We start from the raw sequence: 15885 nt of genomic DNA, 5'->3' as shown, positions 1-15885 counted from the left end.
CATGTGGGTCTCCCACGTGCATGGTAGGGGCCCAAACACTTGGGCCATCTTCCACTGCTCTCACCACGCCAGCAGAGAGTTGGACTGGAAGTGAAGCAGCAAAGACACGAACTAGCACACGTGTGAGAGAGATGCAGGCACTGCAGATGGCAGCCTTACCCACCATGCCACAAGACCGGCCCCTTCTTCATCATTTCCAAACAAGATTCACCAAAATGCTTCTCAGAATATATGACACAGCACAGCTATCGTCAACAGGAGTTTTCTCAACAATTTCTTTATGGAAAACTTCTCTCTGCTTATATACATGGCCAGTATACAATATTAAGTCATATACACTGGCTTTTCAGCAGCAGAGGCAATCAAAAATGTTCTTACCATGTATCCCAATAAGCCCTGCTTCATCAACATAGACCAGAATGGAAACAGCTCCTCTGACTTCCACCCACCCCCTCCAGCACCTCCTTAACATGGAAGATTGACATCATCCCTGACCCCCACCTTCACACAGACCCTTCCCATTCTATCAGCTCTATGTGAAGATGTCTCTTGGATGGATCATTTCTTTTCTATTCACCTTGGCATAGCTGTTTAGAGTGGCATTGGACAAAATCACAACAGATCCCCCAAGCCATGTCTCCAAAACTATCTCCCCCTACACAAACACAAGCACACTAGACTACTTGTGCACAACTTTCCTCCCCACACCTTAGCTCACGTCATTCCTTCCACCTAAAGCACTCCATCTCTTGCACTAAAACTCCATCTCTTGCACAACCTAGCTGTAAGCAACTTCCTCAGAGAAATCATGTCCTAATGCTCTACCATCTCAGAACGACCAGAATGTTTTATACCGTTCATATGCCTAGTAGTACAGTTACCAGCAGATAGAAGAACTCTCACCCTCACTCTAGCCCTCTAACTCTTTCAAATAAATAAATAAATCATTCTTAAAAAATTAACTTATCTGGGGCTAGCACTGTAGGGTAGCAGGTAAAGCTGCCACCTGCAGTGCCAGAATCCCATATGGGTGCCAGTTCGTAACCCAGCTGCTCCACTTCAGATCTAGCTCTCTGCTATGGCCTGGGAAAGCAGTAGAAGACAGCCCAATTCCTTGGGCCCCTACACCATGTGGGAGATCGGAAGAAGCTCCTGGCTCCTGGCTTCTGATTGTCGCAGCTCTGGCCGTTGTAGCAAATTTGGGAGTGAACCAGCAGATGGAAGACCTCTCTGTCTCTACCTCTTTCTGTAACTCACTCTCTCTCTGCCTCTCCTTCTCTGTGTAATTCTTTCAAATAAATAAATAAATCCTAAAAAAATTAACTTATCTACTGGTTCTTAAAAAGAGCTCAAGTACAGTTAGCATGAGGACACAGTCCTGAAAATCTATCTGGCCTGGTAGCATCTCGCCCCAGCAGGCAGTATTCCATGTTTTTACTGTTAACAATACAAAGACAGAATGTCAAGAAACTGTTAAAAAGATGCAAACCCAGAACTATTTGCTTTGATGCACCTACTTTTAACATTGCTGGAGTTAGGGCCATAGGAATCCTACTTACAGTCTCAGTTTAAATTGACTGAAAGACTTAATGGATTGCTGAGACTTAACATCAATTAAGTAAGACCTGATAAGTATGTCCAAATGGGTAATAAAATAATTCAGAAGGTCCTCATAAATATGTAACATTAAATATTTGCAATGTGTCATTCAATGAAACAGATAAGATCTATGCTTCAGAGAACAGGAACTCATAAAGCATTTAAATGAAGAAGAGAAAAGCATTAACTGAGACACAAATCACAAGCTCAAGGAACAAGTAGGAAGCCTTTCTGGTATCGAGATAACCCAGGAGACCCAACACATTGGGGCAAAACCTAGTAAAATGGCAATCAGATTCAAGAAAGTGCAAAGAGTAGCCAAGAATGTTCACAAGATTAACTAAACACAAAAAAAGGTTAAAGAGATTCCACACATGATAAGTCAAGTCTGACCACCAGACTGAAAACCTCTCCGCAAGATTAAACAGAGATTCCCTTCATGAAATACTATTTTTTCATTAAGTCTGTAAACTTGAATGATTGGATGAAATAAGGGGCTAGCGCTGCTCAAGCTTTTCTAATTACCCCGCTAATGGCCAGAAGGAAAATAAAATTAAGACCCTGATCCTGTGACAGATTAAACTGTTTTAAGCATCCAAAATAAATGCATTCAAATGCTTCTCAGAACAGAATATGCTTGGTGGTGACTACACAGGGGGACGGGGAAGGAGAACAGTGATCAGGTAATTCAAGGAGCTTGATCCAGGGCCACTCAGTCTGCAATAACACAGGGGTATGAAGACACCCACAAAATCATCACAACTTCCTGAAGAGCACATAACAGGCCTAATGAAAGGGTGTGTGTGTGTGGTGTGTGGTGTGTGTGTGTGTGTGTGTGTGTGTGTGTGTTTTAATGGTTTCACTGTTTCTAACCACTTCCATATGATACAGTGAACTGGGATTATACAAATTACCTGGTCTTTGATGGTAACAAGCATAGTAAGCTACCAAGCTCCAATTTTTGAAAAAGCACTGACAAACTAACATAATAGGGTAAAGGTAGTATATGGCAGAGTGAGCTAAAATTTTTCCCTTAGCGTTCCTTGAGGTAAGCTTGCATTTCTCTATTCAAGATAATATTTATCTTTCCAATCAATAATAAAATTCTAGGGGCCGGCACCATGGCACAGTAGGTTGAGCCTCTACCTGTGGTGCCAGCATCCAATATGGGCACTGGTTTAAGTGCCAGCTGCTCCACTTCCAATCCAGCTCTCTGCTGATGGCCTGGTAAAGCAATGGAGGATGGCCCAAGTACTTGGGCCCCTGACCCACGTGGGAGACCCAGAAGAAGCCCCTGGCTCCTGGTTTGGGATTGGCCCAGCTCCGGCCATTGCTGCCATTTGGGGGAGTGGACCAGCAAATGGAAAACCTTTCTCTCTCTCTCTGTAACTTTCTCAAATAAATAAATAAATCTTTAAAAGATAAAATAAAATTATAAAAATTAGGGAGTGGGGCCTGCTGTAGCATAGCAGGCAAAGCTACCACCTCTCACATCAGCTTCCCATATGGATGGTAGTTCAAGTCTTGGCTGCTCCACTTCCTATCCAGCTCCCTGCTGATGTGCCTGGAAAGGCAGAGGAAGATGGCCCAAGTGCTTGGACCCCTGCACCTACATGGCAGAACCACCTGAAGCTCCTGGCTTCAGCCTGGCCCAGCTCCAGCCATTGCAGCGATCTGCAGAGCAAATCAACAGACAGAAGATCTTCTTTCTCTGTAACCCTAGCTTTTAAATAAATAAAAAAAATTTTTTAAAGTTACGCAGATCCTAACAGTGACTCCTGTGTGAATTGAGAGGAGAATAGAAAGCATTACATCCACTCGTATGGTTATGAACAATACACAATATTCCTTAACACATTGTGTGCCATTTCTATGCCTGCTTGGAAAAAATTCAGAAAACAGAAACAAGGATATACTCAATCAATGAATGACTTCTTTAGTCAGTGTGTTAATGAAAATACTTTGAACACCTTGCCTTAGAGTAAATGACTCAGAGTGCCCAGGAGGAAACCACCTTGCAAAAGTACCAGTTAGAGAAAAACCTACCACTCTCCATGCTATAGAGGGATAGAGAAGAAACTTCCACCCTCAGCACCCTCTTCCTTGCAAGCATTGTCATTTACCACGTTCCCTGCCTGCATGTGTCAAATGGGATAAGTAGAAATGCTGGCTGCTCCAGCACACCCAACACGCAGATCCTGGTTTCTAATACTGTCCCCCAATAGGAGGAAGCAGGGCTTCTTGGAGAAATGGTTGCTTCTAGAACTGGCACAGGAGATACACAACACGCTTTGGAACAATTAGGGTGTTGCGAGGCGGGGGTATTAACTTTTTAAAAAATTATTAATGGAGTTAAGTCAAAGAGATACAAGAGAAAACCAAGAGTCCCCAAGAGCCAAAGCTAGAAAAATCCGAGCAACAAAATAAAGTAATACTGGATTATCATCTTTAGTATAAATAAATATCCATGCGTTGACATTGATATAAATGATTTGCTAGAAAGAAACAGACTGGACACATAAATGGACTGCCAGACAACTGTCAGCTTAGACTGACAAATGACAGACAGATGAGGGAAGAGAGAAAAGTCTCACGACCAGAAGAATCTCAAATGTAGGTGGACGTTTTGTTCCCAAAGAGGTGGAGCATAACCCCCACCCTTAGGATAGGGTACATGCAAAGGCTTCCTTCCAGAGAGTACAACAGAGAAAGGAAAAAAGAAAACAACTTTACCGGGGAGAAACCTCACACATCCTAATTCGGCCAGGCAACTGAGCTTGGCAGGAACAGAGATTTGTCACCTTTGATGGTCCACACCCCTCAGCTGATGTAAGGAGAAATGCACTTTATTCATAACCCCACACTAAGAGCACCAAACAAATCCCAATTGAGGGATAATCAACAAGATACCTGACCAGTACTCTTCTGTCCCGGCCAAGAGGTGTCAAAGAGATGTCATCACAAGGCATTATGTGGTAGACTGGATGGGGTTCAGGAGCAGAAAAAGGACTGTGTATACAAACCAAAGAGACATGAATAAAGTAAGGGCTTTGGTTTAATAACAATGCATCAATATCAATTTATTAACTTTAACAGCTCTATCAATGCAAGATGCCAGAAATAGGGAAAATTAATTTATATGATATATGAGAACTCTAATTTTTCTAATGAAAAATTCTAATTTTTCTGTGAATCTACAACCTCCAAAAAGCAAAGTTAATTTTTTAAAAGATTTTATTTATTTGAGAGGCAGAGTTACAGACAGTGAGAGAGACAGACAGAAAGAAAGGTCTTCCATCCACTGGCTCACTCCCCAAATGGCCACAACAGCTGGAGCTGAGCTCATCCAAAGCCAGGAGCCAGATCTTCCTCCAGGTCTCCCACACAGGTGCAGGGGCCCAAGCACTTGGGCCATCTTTTTTTTTTTTTTCTAAAGATTTATTTATTTTATTTGAAATTCAGAATTACACAGAAAGAAAAGGAAAGGCAGAGAGAAAGAGGTCTTCTATCCACTGGTTCACTCCCCAATTGGCTGCAATGGCCGGAGCTGTGCCGATCTGAAGCTAGGAACCAGGAGTTTCCTCTGGGTCTTCCCAGGTGAGTGCAGGGGTCCAAGGACTTAGGCTGTCTTCAGAAGTGGAGCAGCTCGGACTCAAACTGGCATTCGGCCATCTTCCATTGCCTTCCCAGGCCACAGTAGAGAGCTGGATTGGAAGAGGAGCAGCCGGAACTAGAACCGGCACCCGCATGGGATGCCAGGGCCACAGGCAGAGGATTAACCTACTGCACCACAGCGCCACCCCAGCAAAGTTTATTTTTAAAACTACCTGTCTTACCTTTCACACAAATTTGCATTTTTTAAAAGTCTATGAAAATACATCGTTTGTTGCAGCTTACATCACCTACAAATATATTAAATAGTACGTGTACCTTTCTATCTGTTTTATAAAGGACACACTTGTATTCTATTCACTTTGGAGAGCTCTTAGAGATAGAACTCTCCATCTAAAAAAAAAAAAAAAGACTAAAAGCAATTAATTATCCCTGTGTGGAGGCCCTTGGATGCCATCATAACAGAGAAGTTATTGGTAAAGGTTCCAAAAGAGAAATCAATTAAGTAAGAGTGCTTATCGCCCAACTGTGATTGAAATAGTTCACACTCACATCTACTGGAACCACTCTAACAAGGACTGTTTAATTATCACTGGCAACAATGATCTCTCCTTAGAAAACATCCTTTTTTTTAACTACAAATATTTGCATTTGGTCATCCTACTCCTGTGATCTACAAAGAATACTTTATACTTTTTTGACTACACATGTATTATATGTTCTAATTTTATTTTTCATTTATTTGCTAACATCAGCTCCCCTATAAGTTATTCATTTTAACATTCATTACTTTCTTTGGAAACTACTGGGAGACACAGACCATTCAAGAAATTAACATATATATTGGTTTTAAAACCATAGCAATCTGAACCCTAATTGCACATAATACAACTGGACATATAGTTAGCTTTTCCAAACCAAGCTTCCTGCATTCCAGAGACACCCTGCTCAGTCCATGTATTTGCTTGAGGATGTCTCCTCCTGTCCACACCTGCAATGAGCCATGTGACTTAGGCCTACAGATCCGAGTATTCTCCCCTGGCCAACTTCACTGGTCTAAAAAATGGATGAGCAGGCCAACTGTCCTCACACAAGCGCTTTCTCTTTCTTTGAGAATATAAAATGTGTTTACATTAGAATTTAGCAGCTACACTACAGCCACATCCTGAGAGCCTGGGAATAAAGCACACAGAGGCAACAGAACTGAAAAATGTATAAGTAGAGCACCGGGCCCACCACTGAAATGGCTACACGAGGCAGTATGGAGAAAACAGTGTCACCTTGCCTGTGCCTGGGTTCCATGAAGCCATAATCTGATACCCCTATTCTGACTGAACCACGCTGAGTTAAGATTATGTTTAGGTTCAGTGTCAAAACACTTGAGAAGAGCAGTAGACATGACCGAAGCGTCTCTCTTGCCCATGCAGAGTGCAAAATCGGGCAGTCAAGGGCTACTGTGGAAGCTGTGCTCCCCGACGTCTTACAGAACCCAGATACCTTCCAGCTCACAGCTCCACCATCCCTGGGGCTGGACCCCATCCTAACCATCCAGTACAGCAGCTAGAACACCAACCATCACAACCACATTCCATGAGACAAAACTGAGGGAAGGACAGCCTGTGTGGCAAAGGAAAGGCACCAAGAGACTTCAAAGGTGGGCTCCACCACTCATCCACTTACACCTCACTGGCTGGAACTTGCCTGGCCATATCTAGAGACTACATAATGTCACTTCTGGGAAGCTATGCCCACAAGTAAAAATCTTATTATAGAAAGTGGCAGTAGGGAACAGGTACTATTGAACAATCTCCTCCTCCTCCTCCTGGTCTCCCATGCAGGTGCAGGGCCCAAGCACTTGGGCCATCCTCCACTGCACTCCCGGGCCACAGCAGAGAGCTGGCCTGGAAGAGGGGCAACCAGGAAAGAATCCGGCACCCCGACCAGGACTAGAACCCGGTGTGCCGGCACCACAGGCCGAGTATTAGCCTATTGAGCCGCAGCACCGGCCAGGAAGAGGGAAATTTTGATGCAGGGTTGGTGTGGTTGTGTAAAGTAGTACAGTCATTGAGATCAGGGCTGGGGGTCTTTGGCAGTCATCTTTGAAATTAAGTGCTGTATGTTTACACCCTAAATAATCAGGCAACTCCATACTTCTTAAGGAGACATGTTTGGGAATGTCTTAATGCTACACTGCAGTAATGAGCATTAAAGGTATCTAAATAACCCATTAGGAAAAGGAAAGATGATTTTTATGGAACACTGTCAGAAGTGAGCGCTCACAGCAATATTTATAACTTAAAAAATGTTGCAAGAAAGCTGTAAGAAGTCAGTTTTGAAATGCAGAACCATTTCTGAATATTAATAACACATACTTACAAACACCAACTCCATAGAGGCTCACGCACGTGTAAGAACACATTTCAGGGGAAATGCGCTGTGGCGTAGTGGGCTAAGTCTCCATCTGCAGTGCGGAAATGGGCACCAGCTCATGTCCCAGCTGCTCCTCTTCTGATCCAGCTCTCTTGCTTTGGCCCGAGAAAGCAGTGGAAAATGGCCCAAGTGCTTCGGCTCTTGCACCCACGTGGAGACCCGGAAAAAGCTCCTGGTTTCAGATCAGCTCAGCTTTGGCCATTGTGGCTATTTGGGGGACAAACCAGCAGATGGAAGATCTTTCTCTGTCTCCTTCTCTCTGTCTAAAGTTCTACCTCTCAAATAAATAAATAAAACTGTAAAAAAAGAACATACATCAAGCCATTCCAAACGGTGTTTGGGCATGGTAAGCAGCAGACATGACAACAGGAGAAAGAGTGGAAGAGGGAACTGAAGATAAAACACAATGAATGAAACAAGAGAGAGGCCTTTCTGGAACTAACTGATGGGAGGGGGGTGGGCAGAACTGAGGAGTATAAAGAACTCAATCATCTACATCAGAGAATCAAAAACAGCACCACTACTCAAAACCAAACCCCATCCACCCTGAAAAAGAAAATGAGAAAAACAGGAATCAAGTAGACAGAAATATAAGTGGAATCAAGTGAGATTCCAAGTCTGGCTCCAAAACTTTTAAGGCAAATGATTTAATCATACTTGCCTATGCCTCATTTTCCTTATAATAAGAAAAAGATGGGCAGCTTTTTGGCACAATGGATTCGTCGTCCATTTGGATGCCTGCATCCCATATCAGAATGCCTGGTGTGAGTCCAGCCAGCTTCTTGCTGGGAGGCAGCAAGTGATGGCTCACATACTAGGGTCCCTGCCATCCACAAGGGCTACCTCGATGGAGTTCCAAACTCCTGACTTGAGCTTAGCTCAGCCATGGCTATCACAGGAACTTGGGGAATGAACCAGTGGATGGACAATCTCTGTGGGTCTGTCTTTCAAAGAAAATAAGCTAGTAAATACATTTTTTAGAAAAGAAGATACAAATATCAGATACAGGGGCCGGCGCTGTGGTGTAGCAGGTTAACGGCCTGGCCTGAAGCGCCAACATCCCATATGGGTGCTGGTTCTAGTCCCAGCTGCTCCTCTTCCGATCCAGCTCTCTGCTATGGCCAGGGAAAGCAGTGGAAGATGGCCCAAGTCCTTGGGCCCCTGCATACCACTTCAGAGTGGTGCAGCTCCAGCCATTGCAGCCAACTGGGGAGTGAACCAGCAGATGGAAGACCTCTCTCTCTCTCCTCTCTCTCTCTCTGCCTCTCCTCTCTCTGTGTAACTGACTTTCAAATAAATAAATAAATCTTTAAAAAAATCAGATACAAATATTAGAATGACTATGGAGTTAAACCAGCAAATATTTTGTCAAAGTTAGTTTTTCAAGCTGAAAATCAGCCTAAATGCAAAGTGTCCCTTATTTGGCATCATAAGCACCATGCACCTTACACAGGGGCCTCTAGACTAGCTGGGCCACAGACACAGGAAGCCTCATGGTTTGTTCACCTGCTATCCATTAGAAAATTCTTGTAATTACATCTTTAATTGATTGCTGCAAGCTTCTTTTTTTTTTTTTTTTTTTAGATTTTTATTTATTTATTTATTTATTTGAGAAGCAGAGTTATACACAGTGAGAGGGAGAGACAGAGAGAGAGGTCTTCTGTCTGCTGGGTCACTCCCCAGTTGGCTGCAATGGCCAGAGCTGAGTCGATCCAAAGCAGGAAGCCATGAGCTTCTTCTGAGTCTCCCACACGACTGCAGGGGCCCAAGCACTTGGGCCATCTTCTGCTGCTTTCCCAGGTCATAGCAGAGAGCTGGATCGGAAGAGGAGCAGCCGGGACTAGAACCAGCACCCATATGGAATGCCGGCACTGCAGGCAGAGGATTAAGCTGCTGCACCACAGTGCCAGCCCCATTTTTTTTTTTAAGTTTGCTACTAGTCCCACCCTTGGAAAGACTATTTAAATGGAAAATAGGTTTTTGGGTACTCTGTAGAAAGGAAATAACAGTAAGTACATTTATCAAAACTGAGAATCAAGTTCATGGCCAGGGAAGCAGTTTATCTACCCTGCCCAACATCACACTCCATGTTGGGCAAATCTCATCACATGGTTCAAAGGGAGAATTCTTCCTCTAAAGAAAGCTTCCATCCCAGTTTCCTAGGTTTAATAAAAAATAGCGTTAATTCAGTGCAGCAGGGAGGCAATACTTGCACACTACACTTGTACAAGAAACACAGAATCACACAGCACTGGGGCCAGCCTGTGCCTCAGACTAAGCCACAACTCCACTTCCGATCCAACCTTCTGCTAATGCACCTAGGAAGGCAAAAGACGGGTCATGTACTTGGGCCCCTGCCAACAATGCAGGAGGCCCAGATGGCATTCCTGGATCCTGGCTTCAGCCCGGCACAGACTAACTATTGTAGCCATAATGGGAAGTGAACCAACAAGATAGATGATCGACCTCTCTCTTTTTCTTCCTTCCTCTCTCTCTCTCTTTCTGTATGAGTATATGAGTGTGTGTGTGTGTGTGTGTGTGTATGTGTCACTCTGCCTTTCAAATAAATAAATAAATCTTTTGGGGACCAACAGTGTGGCATATTGGGTTAAACCTCCACCTGCAGTGCCAGTATCCCATATGGGTGCTGGTTCAAGTCCAGGCGGCTCTACTTCCAATCCAGTTCCCTGCTAATTTGCCTGGAAAAAGTAGCAGAAGATTGCCCAAGTGCTTGGGCCCTTGCACTCATGTGGGAGACCTGAAAGAAGCTCCTGACTCCTGGCTTCAGCCTGTCCCAGCCGTACCTTTTGTGAGCATTTGAGGAGTGAATCTGTGCATGGAAGTCCTCTGTCTCTCCAACTCTGCCTTTTCAAATAAATAAAATAAATCTTGAATAAATAAATAAATAAATCTTTTTTAAAAGAATAAAATTACTGCCTCTAGACAGGGCTACCCTTCCCAGTGTCCATCCCTCTTCACCATTTTAATAGCTGAAATTAAAAACTCAAAAACTAAAGTTTCCCTGCTTTCTCTCCCCTACATATAATTCGCTCACTTGTCTCATAAACTTCCGAAGTACTCTGCTCCCAGGCTTGCTGGGCCTCTTCCAATAGTCTTTGTCAATCAATACTCTTGCTTTCCCGCTAAAACCTTCACTGTCTTCTCCGGCTACCATATACTCTACATCCACCATGGCCATGCTAGAATTTATTAAGCATTTATCTGTGTGCAATGACTTTGAACAACCCTTGTTTCAACTGTTGAGGAACAAGATTTTTTTTCCCCCATGCAAATTGTTGAACTCTTTACTGAGTATAGAGTTGGTCTTCTGTGTATAAAGTTAATTGAAAGTGGATCTTAGTGAAGAATGGGACTGGGAATGAGAGAGGGAGGAGGTGGAGGAGTGGGAGTGTACGTAGGAGGGCAGAGATGGTGGGAAGAATCACTATTTTCCTAAAGTTGTACTTGTAAAATGTATGATTTATACTCCATAAATAAAAGGATTCTTTGGGGGGGGGAGTATATATATGTGTATTAGCTTATATATAAATAGCAAAAAGTCATTGTACTCTCAGGAAATTCTATCTTCTAAATTCGGTCATATGTTTTTAGTGAGCATCTTTATACATATGCTGTAAAATTGAAATACCTAAAATAACTAAAGAGAAATTATTTTAATATTTAATAAATTACATATACTTAATATATAGGCTATTCTGGTGAATATGTATAGAGAAAAATTTCATTTGCCATTTATGATTAAAAACAGATTATATTCTAAACCAATGTTACTCATACCTCGCTATTGAAAGATCTCTCCAGTTTCCATCATACAGAATCATGATGACAAGAAATACCATCAATTTTCCTTTATCTTTCCTAGCACAACTACGACCACCAAGGTCGTACAACCACAAGGATTACCCTGTGTCAGGCACTGTCCTAAGTCCTTTCTGGGTCTTAATCAATTTAGTGCTCTAAGAAACCCTGAATGTAGGAAGGAAAAGACTGCCACAGATCCCACCATAAGCAGAGAGAGGAGCAGGATGCAACCCATGTCATCAGACTGTCACGTAGTCTGTAACCACACAATATTCTGTATACACCAGCTTCCATAGCATCCAGAACAACGCTTTGTAAAAGAAAGAGGTTTGGGGCCAGCGCCGTGGTGTAGCGAGTAAGGCTGACACCTGCAGTGCTGGCATCCCATATGGGTGCCAGTTCGAGTCCCAGCTACTCCACTTCTAATCCAGCTCTCTGCTGTGGCCTGGGAAATCAGAAGAAGATGGCCCAAGTCCTTGGGCCCCTGCACCCATGTGAGAGACCCAGAAGAAGCTCCTGCCTCCTGGCTTCAGATCTGCATGGCTCCGGCTGTTGCAGCCAATTGGGAGTAAACCAGCGAATGGAGGACCTCTTTCTATATATATCTCTGCCTCTCCTCTCTCTGTGTAACTCTTTCAAATAAATAAATAAATCTTTAAAAAAAAAGAAGTTATACAGCTTCAATAGACTCACAATGAGCAGATATGATAACTGTAAATGAATGGATGCATGCTTAAATTATCATACGACTCTCTTTGGACTAAAAAGGGCTTTTAATTATTGCTTAAAATTATGCCAACACATCACTGACTACAAAGACACAGGCAAAGAAAAGAAAAAAAAAAAAAAACCTGTTGTTATGTCTGCATTTTAGTCACAATGAAGGGTAAGAGGGGACCTAAAGACATATGTTCATTGAAAAAACTGAGAATAAGTTCACTTTGAGAGACTACTGCGTACATTCTTATGAACACTTAAAGGGTTATTTATTAACTGTACTTACATGAGTCATGTCTTTTTTTATAAAATCCCAATCCCAAATGAAGCTCTCTAGAGTATCTTCAACAGGTATTTTAAACTACTCACAGTATCAAAATTCTCAGAACATAGGGGAAGAAAACACAACATAAATACCCTTAATTCAAAAACTGACAACCAACAAGCTAGCTGGAACAGCTGGGGCAAAGGACCAAAAGAAACCAAAGCACCAGATTTCAGAGAGATCATGTAAACTTTCAAACATTTTGACCAAAAATAATTTATACATGATGTGGACTATTAAAAAGTCACGGAGGGCAATGCAGTCAGAAGCTGGAGTTTCCATCAACCTTGGAAGTCCCAGAGAATCAGCCCTCTGTAGTCTGCATCAGTTCTCCTGTGGTGGCCAAGCCCTGCATCCGGGCAGGGCTGGCAAGGAAGAGAAGGGAGTAGACACTTGGCTTTAGAATGACAGAAGGAAAAGGAACTTTGGAATTAGCACATTCAGGGCTTCAGTTTACAAATGAGAAAACAATTCAAGACTCAGGAAGGAGCACACAGCTCCTAAGATCAGCACACACACACCCACGGCCCTGGCCATCCTCACAACCAGGTGGCTGCCTCTGTTTGTGCAATTTTCATACACTCAGGTGTCCAGGTATTGGCTGTCACTCACTGGACAGTCACCTTTCCATTCCTAATAGAACTGATTGAACCTCACTCCTCAAAATAGAAGCAAAAGTAATGTCTATGATCTTAAGAAAAAGGACTCACAAACTTAAATATCTTCAATGCTCATCTACCCTAATTTCAACTTAGTGAGCAATGATTTAACATTAAAAATAATAAAAGTTTATTGCTATACTGTACTTTGTATTGACATCTGACATTTATTCCAAAACATCACAGTAGAACATCACACAACTTCTATGAAGAAAGTGGGAATTATAATCATTAACATCTTCTAGGCAGGAAAACTAAGAGAACAAGAAGTTAAATGTCCTTTTCAAGAGCATCTAGCAGGGCCGGCGCTGTGGCGTAGTGGGTTGAGCCTCAGCCAGAGGCACCAGCATGCAATATGGGTGCAGGTTCAGGTCCTGGCTGCTCCACTTCCGATCTAGCTCCCTGCTATTGGTCTGGAAAAGCAGTAAAAGATGCCCCAAGTGCTTGGGCCCATGCACCCATGTGGGAAAACTGGAAGGAGCTCCTGGCTTCAGATATAACCAACTCTAACTGTTGCTGTCAGTTGAGGAGTGAACCAGCAGATAGAAGACCTCTTTCTCCATCCCTCCCTCTCTCTCTCTGTAACTCTGCCTCTCAAGTAAACGAACAAATCTTTAAAAAAAAAAAAAAAAGCATCTAGCAGGATGTGCAATGCGAAACTCTCAGGTCTCAGCAGCCAACTGAAAACATTATTAAAAATGCATCAGAAAAATCATGTTAGGAAAAACAACCAAAATACAGCTAATAAAAAAAAATCAAATTCTGCCCTTTCCTCTCCAGCCAAAATGCCCTGTAGTCTTAGCATCAAATAGGTTGGAAATTGAGAATTCTATTTCTCAAATTCAATCCATTCACTTATACTCATATGTGTTTAGAAAGCAAAATTCCAGCTGCAAAGCAATTTATTAGAATAATCAAAAAATGATGGGCCACAAGAACAAATCAACACCAGGCATTTATTTATTTTGCCATCAAAGTATCTGAAGAGCCTCATAAATTGTATTCTTGGTTCTTCACAAGATGCAAAAGAAAGCAGCCAGCTTGCCCCAGGAGGTCTGGACCCTGTTTCACTGTGCACCCATCACACATATCACCATCCACAGGAGCAGATGGACGCAAACTGTAGGCACAATCAACACCCTTTCACCTATTCCCCCAGTGTTCTTACAAGGCCTTTCTGAATGTAAGCTGGTCTTGGAATCTCTGCAGCCAGAGCTCACAGTGGCTGGGACCACAAAAGAGTTAAGATGAGGGGCTGGCACTGTGGTGCAACAGGCTAAAGCCCAGGTCTGCAGTGCCGGCATCCCTGTTCTACCTCTCATCCAGCTCTCTGCTGTGGCCTGGGAAAACAACAGAAGATGGCCCAAATGCTTGGGCCCCTGCACCCACGTGGGAGACCCAGAAGAAGCTCTTGGCTTTGAACTGGCCATTGCAGCCATTTGGGAAGTGAACCAGCGGATGGAAAACACCTCCCCCTGCCCCCTGCCTCCACCTCTGCCTCTTCTGTAACTCTGCCTTTCAAATAAATAAACAAATTTTTTAAAAAGGCAGTTAATATGAGCCCACGGGAGATTTTTGATGCAATGTAAGAGGGTATGGCTAAACTGTGGTGGCACAGCAGGGCAAAATAATATCAGTTTATCTTGAGTTGGTCCAGGCAGCACCTTGCCAGTAAGCAATGAGTATAAAGCCCTGGGTAGGATAAGTGGATGCATGGAAGGCCTAGGAAGGGGTCAGAGCAAGATGGACTATGATACAGAAACCGTCCCACGAGCAGCAGTACGTGTGTACAGGTAGGCAAGAAAAGCAGAGGAAAAAGAAGAATGAAGGGTGCTCAGGGCCAACACCTTCTACAGCTATCCTTGGTCAAGTTCAGGGAATGATGAGTGTAACCAGACATCTGCTTGCAGAGGAAGGATGTCAGAAGCCAGCAACTCCCAACCCCAGAGGTCTCTAACAGGATTTGGGAGTGTGGGAGGTTTAAGGACGAAAGAAGGAAGGGAGGGAGTGGAGGAATGGATAGAAGGAGAAGAGAACAGAGCCCATGCTGTAGTTTGAAAAGTAAACCAAGGACCATATTGGGCCTACACACCAGCCCATCAGTTTTACAACATACATGTCACCCAAATCTCACTGTCACTTCTTCCTAAAGCATCTGCTAGGAGATTTGCTCCTGTATGCTTGTTGGTAGTGTTTTTTTTTTTTAAAGGCCTAGCTTTTATTGCTCACTTGTCATTCTACTTACAGTAAAGATTAACAACACTGCATACGGTGCTGGATGAGTAAGAAATTCAACTTACCCAACACTAGGTGTAAAATGATACAGTATCTCTCTCTGAAAGTGTGTAAGAATTCAAGTTAACATGATGAGCCCCCTACACAGAAAGGAGAAGTGAAACTCCTCTAAGTACTTACCACGCTTTGGTCTACAACCAGGCTTAGAAAAGTCATCTACAAAAATGAAAAGTGGATTACCCATGTATCCTGTCAAACTGAAAAATAAATGTTATTTCAAAGTTACAGTAAACTTCAAGTCATCTAAAATGTACCAAAAATCCAAGGTTACCGTAATTGGTTTTGGCCTTAGTTTTACATGTAAAAAAGAAATGGAAAAAATATTTAGAGGCCCTGTCTGACTTTTTTGGGAAGAGAGAGTGAAATTCATCTCAGTGGAAAAATAAATCTGCATATTTCACCTCCCTTGTGGCTCCTGGAAAAGGA

General features: G+C 42.9%; 1 protein-coding gene across 24 annotated transcripts in view; it reads right to left on the bottom strand.

The window, feature by feature from the left end:
- Positions 1-15885, bottom strand: part of KLF12 (KLF transcription factor 12) — a 509531-nt gene that overhangs the window by 415720 nt on the left and 77926 nt on the right. For 2 of the 24 annotated variants that reach the window (XM_089303609.1, XM_089303606.1), the window contains exon 2: positions 4510-4608. The exons of the other annotated variants lie outside the window; for them this stretch is intronic. The gene's annotated coding sequence lies outside the window, so the exon portion shown is untranslated. The remainder of the gene's footprint in view (positions 1-4509; positions 4609-15885) is intronic. 24 annotated transcript variants of the gene reach the window in all.

This window comes from Oryctolagus cuniculus, chromosome 9 (genome assembly GCF_051225735.1).
Source record: "Oryctolagus cuniculus isolate XC-2025 breed Fujian yellow rabbit chromosome 9, ASM5122573v1, whole genome shotgun sequence".
Lineage (NCBI taxonomy): Eukaryota > Metazoa > Chordata > Mammalia > Lagomorpha > Leporidae > Oryctolagus > Oryctolagus cuniculus.
This window is presented reverse-complemented; position numbering and strand designations above follow the sequence as displayed.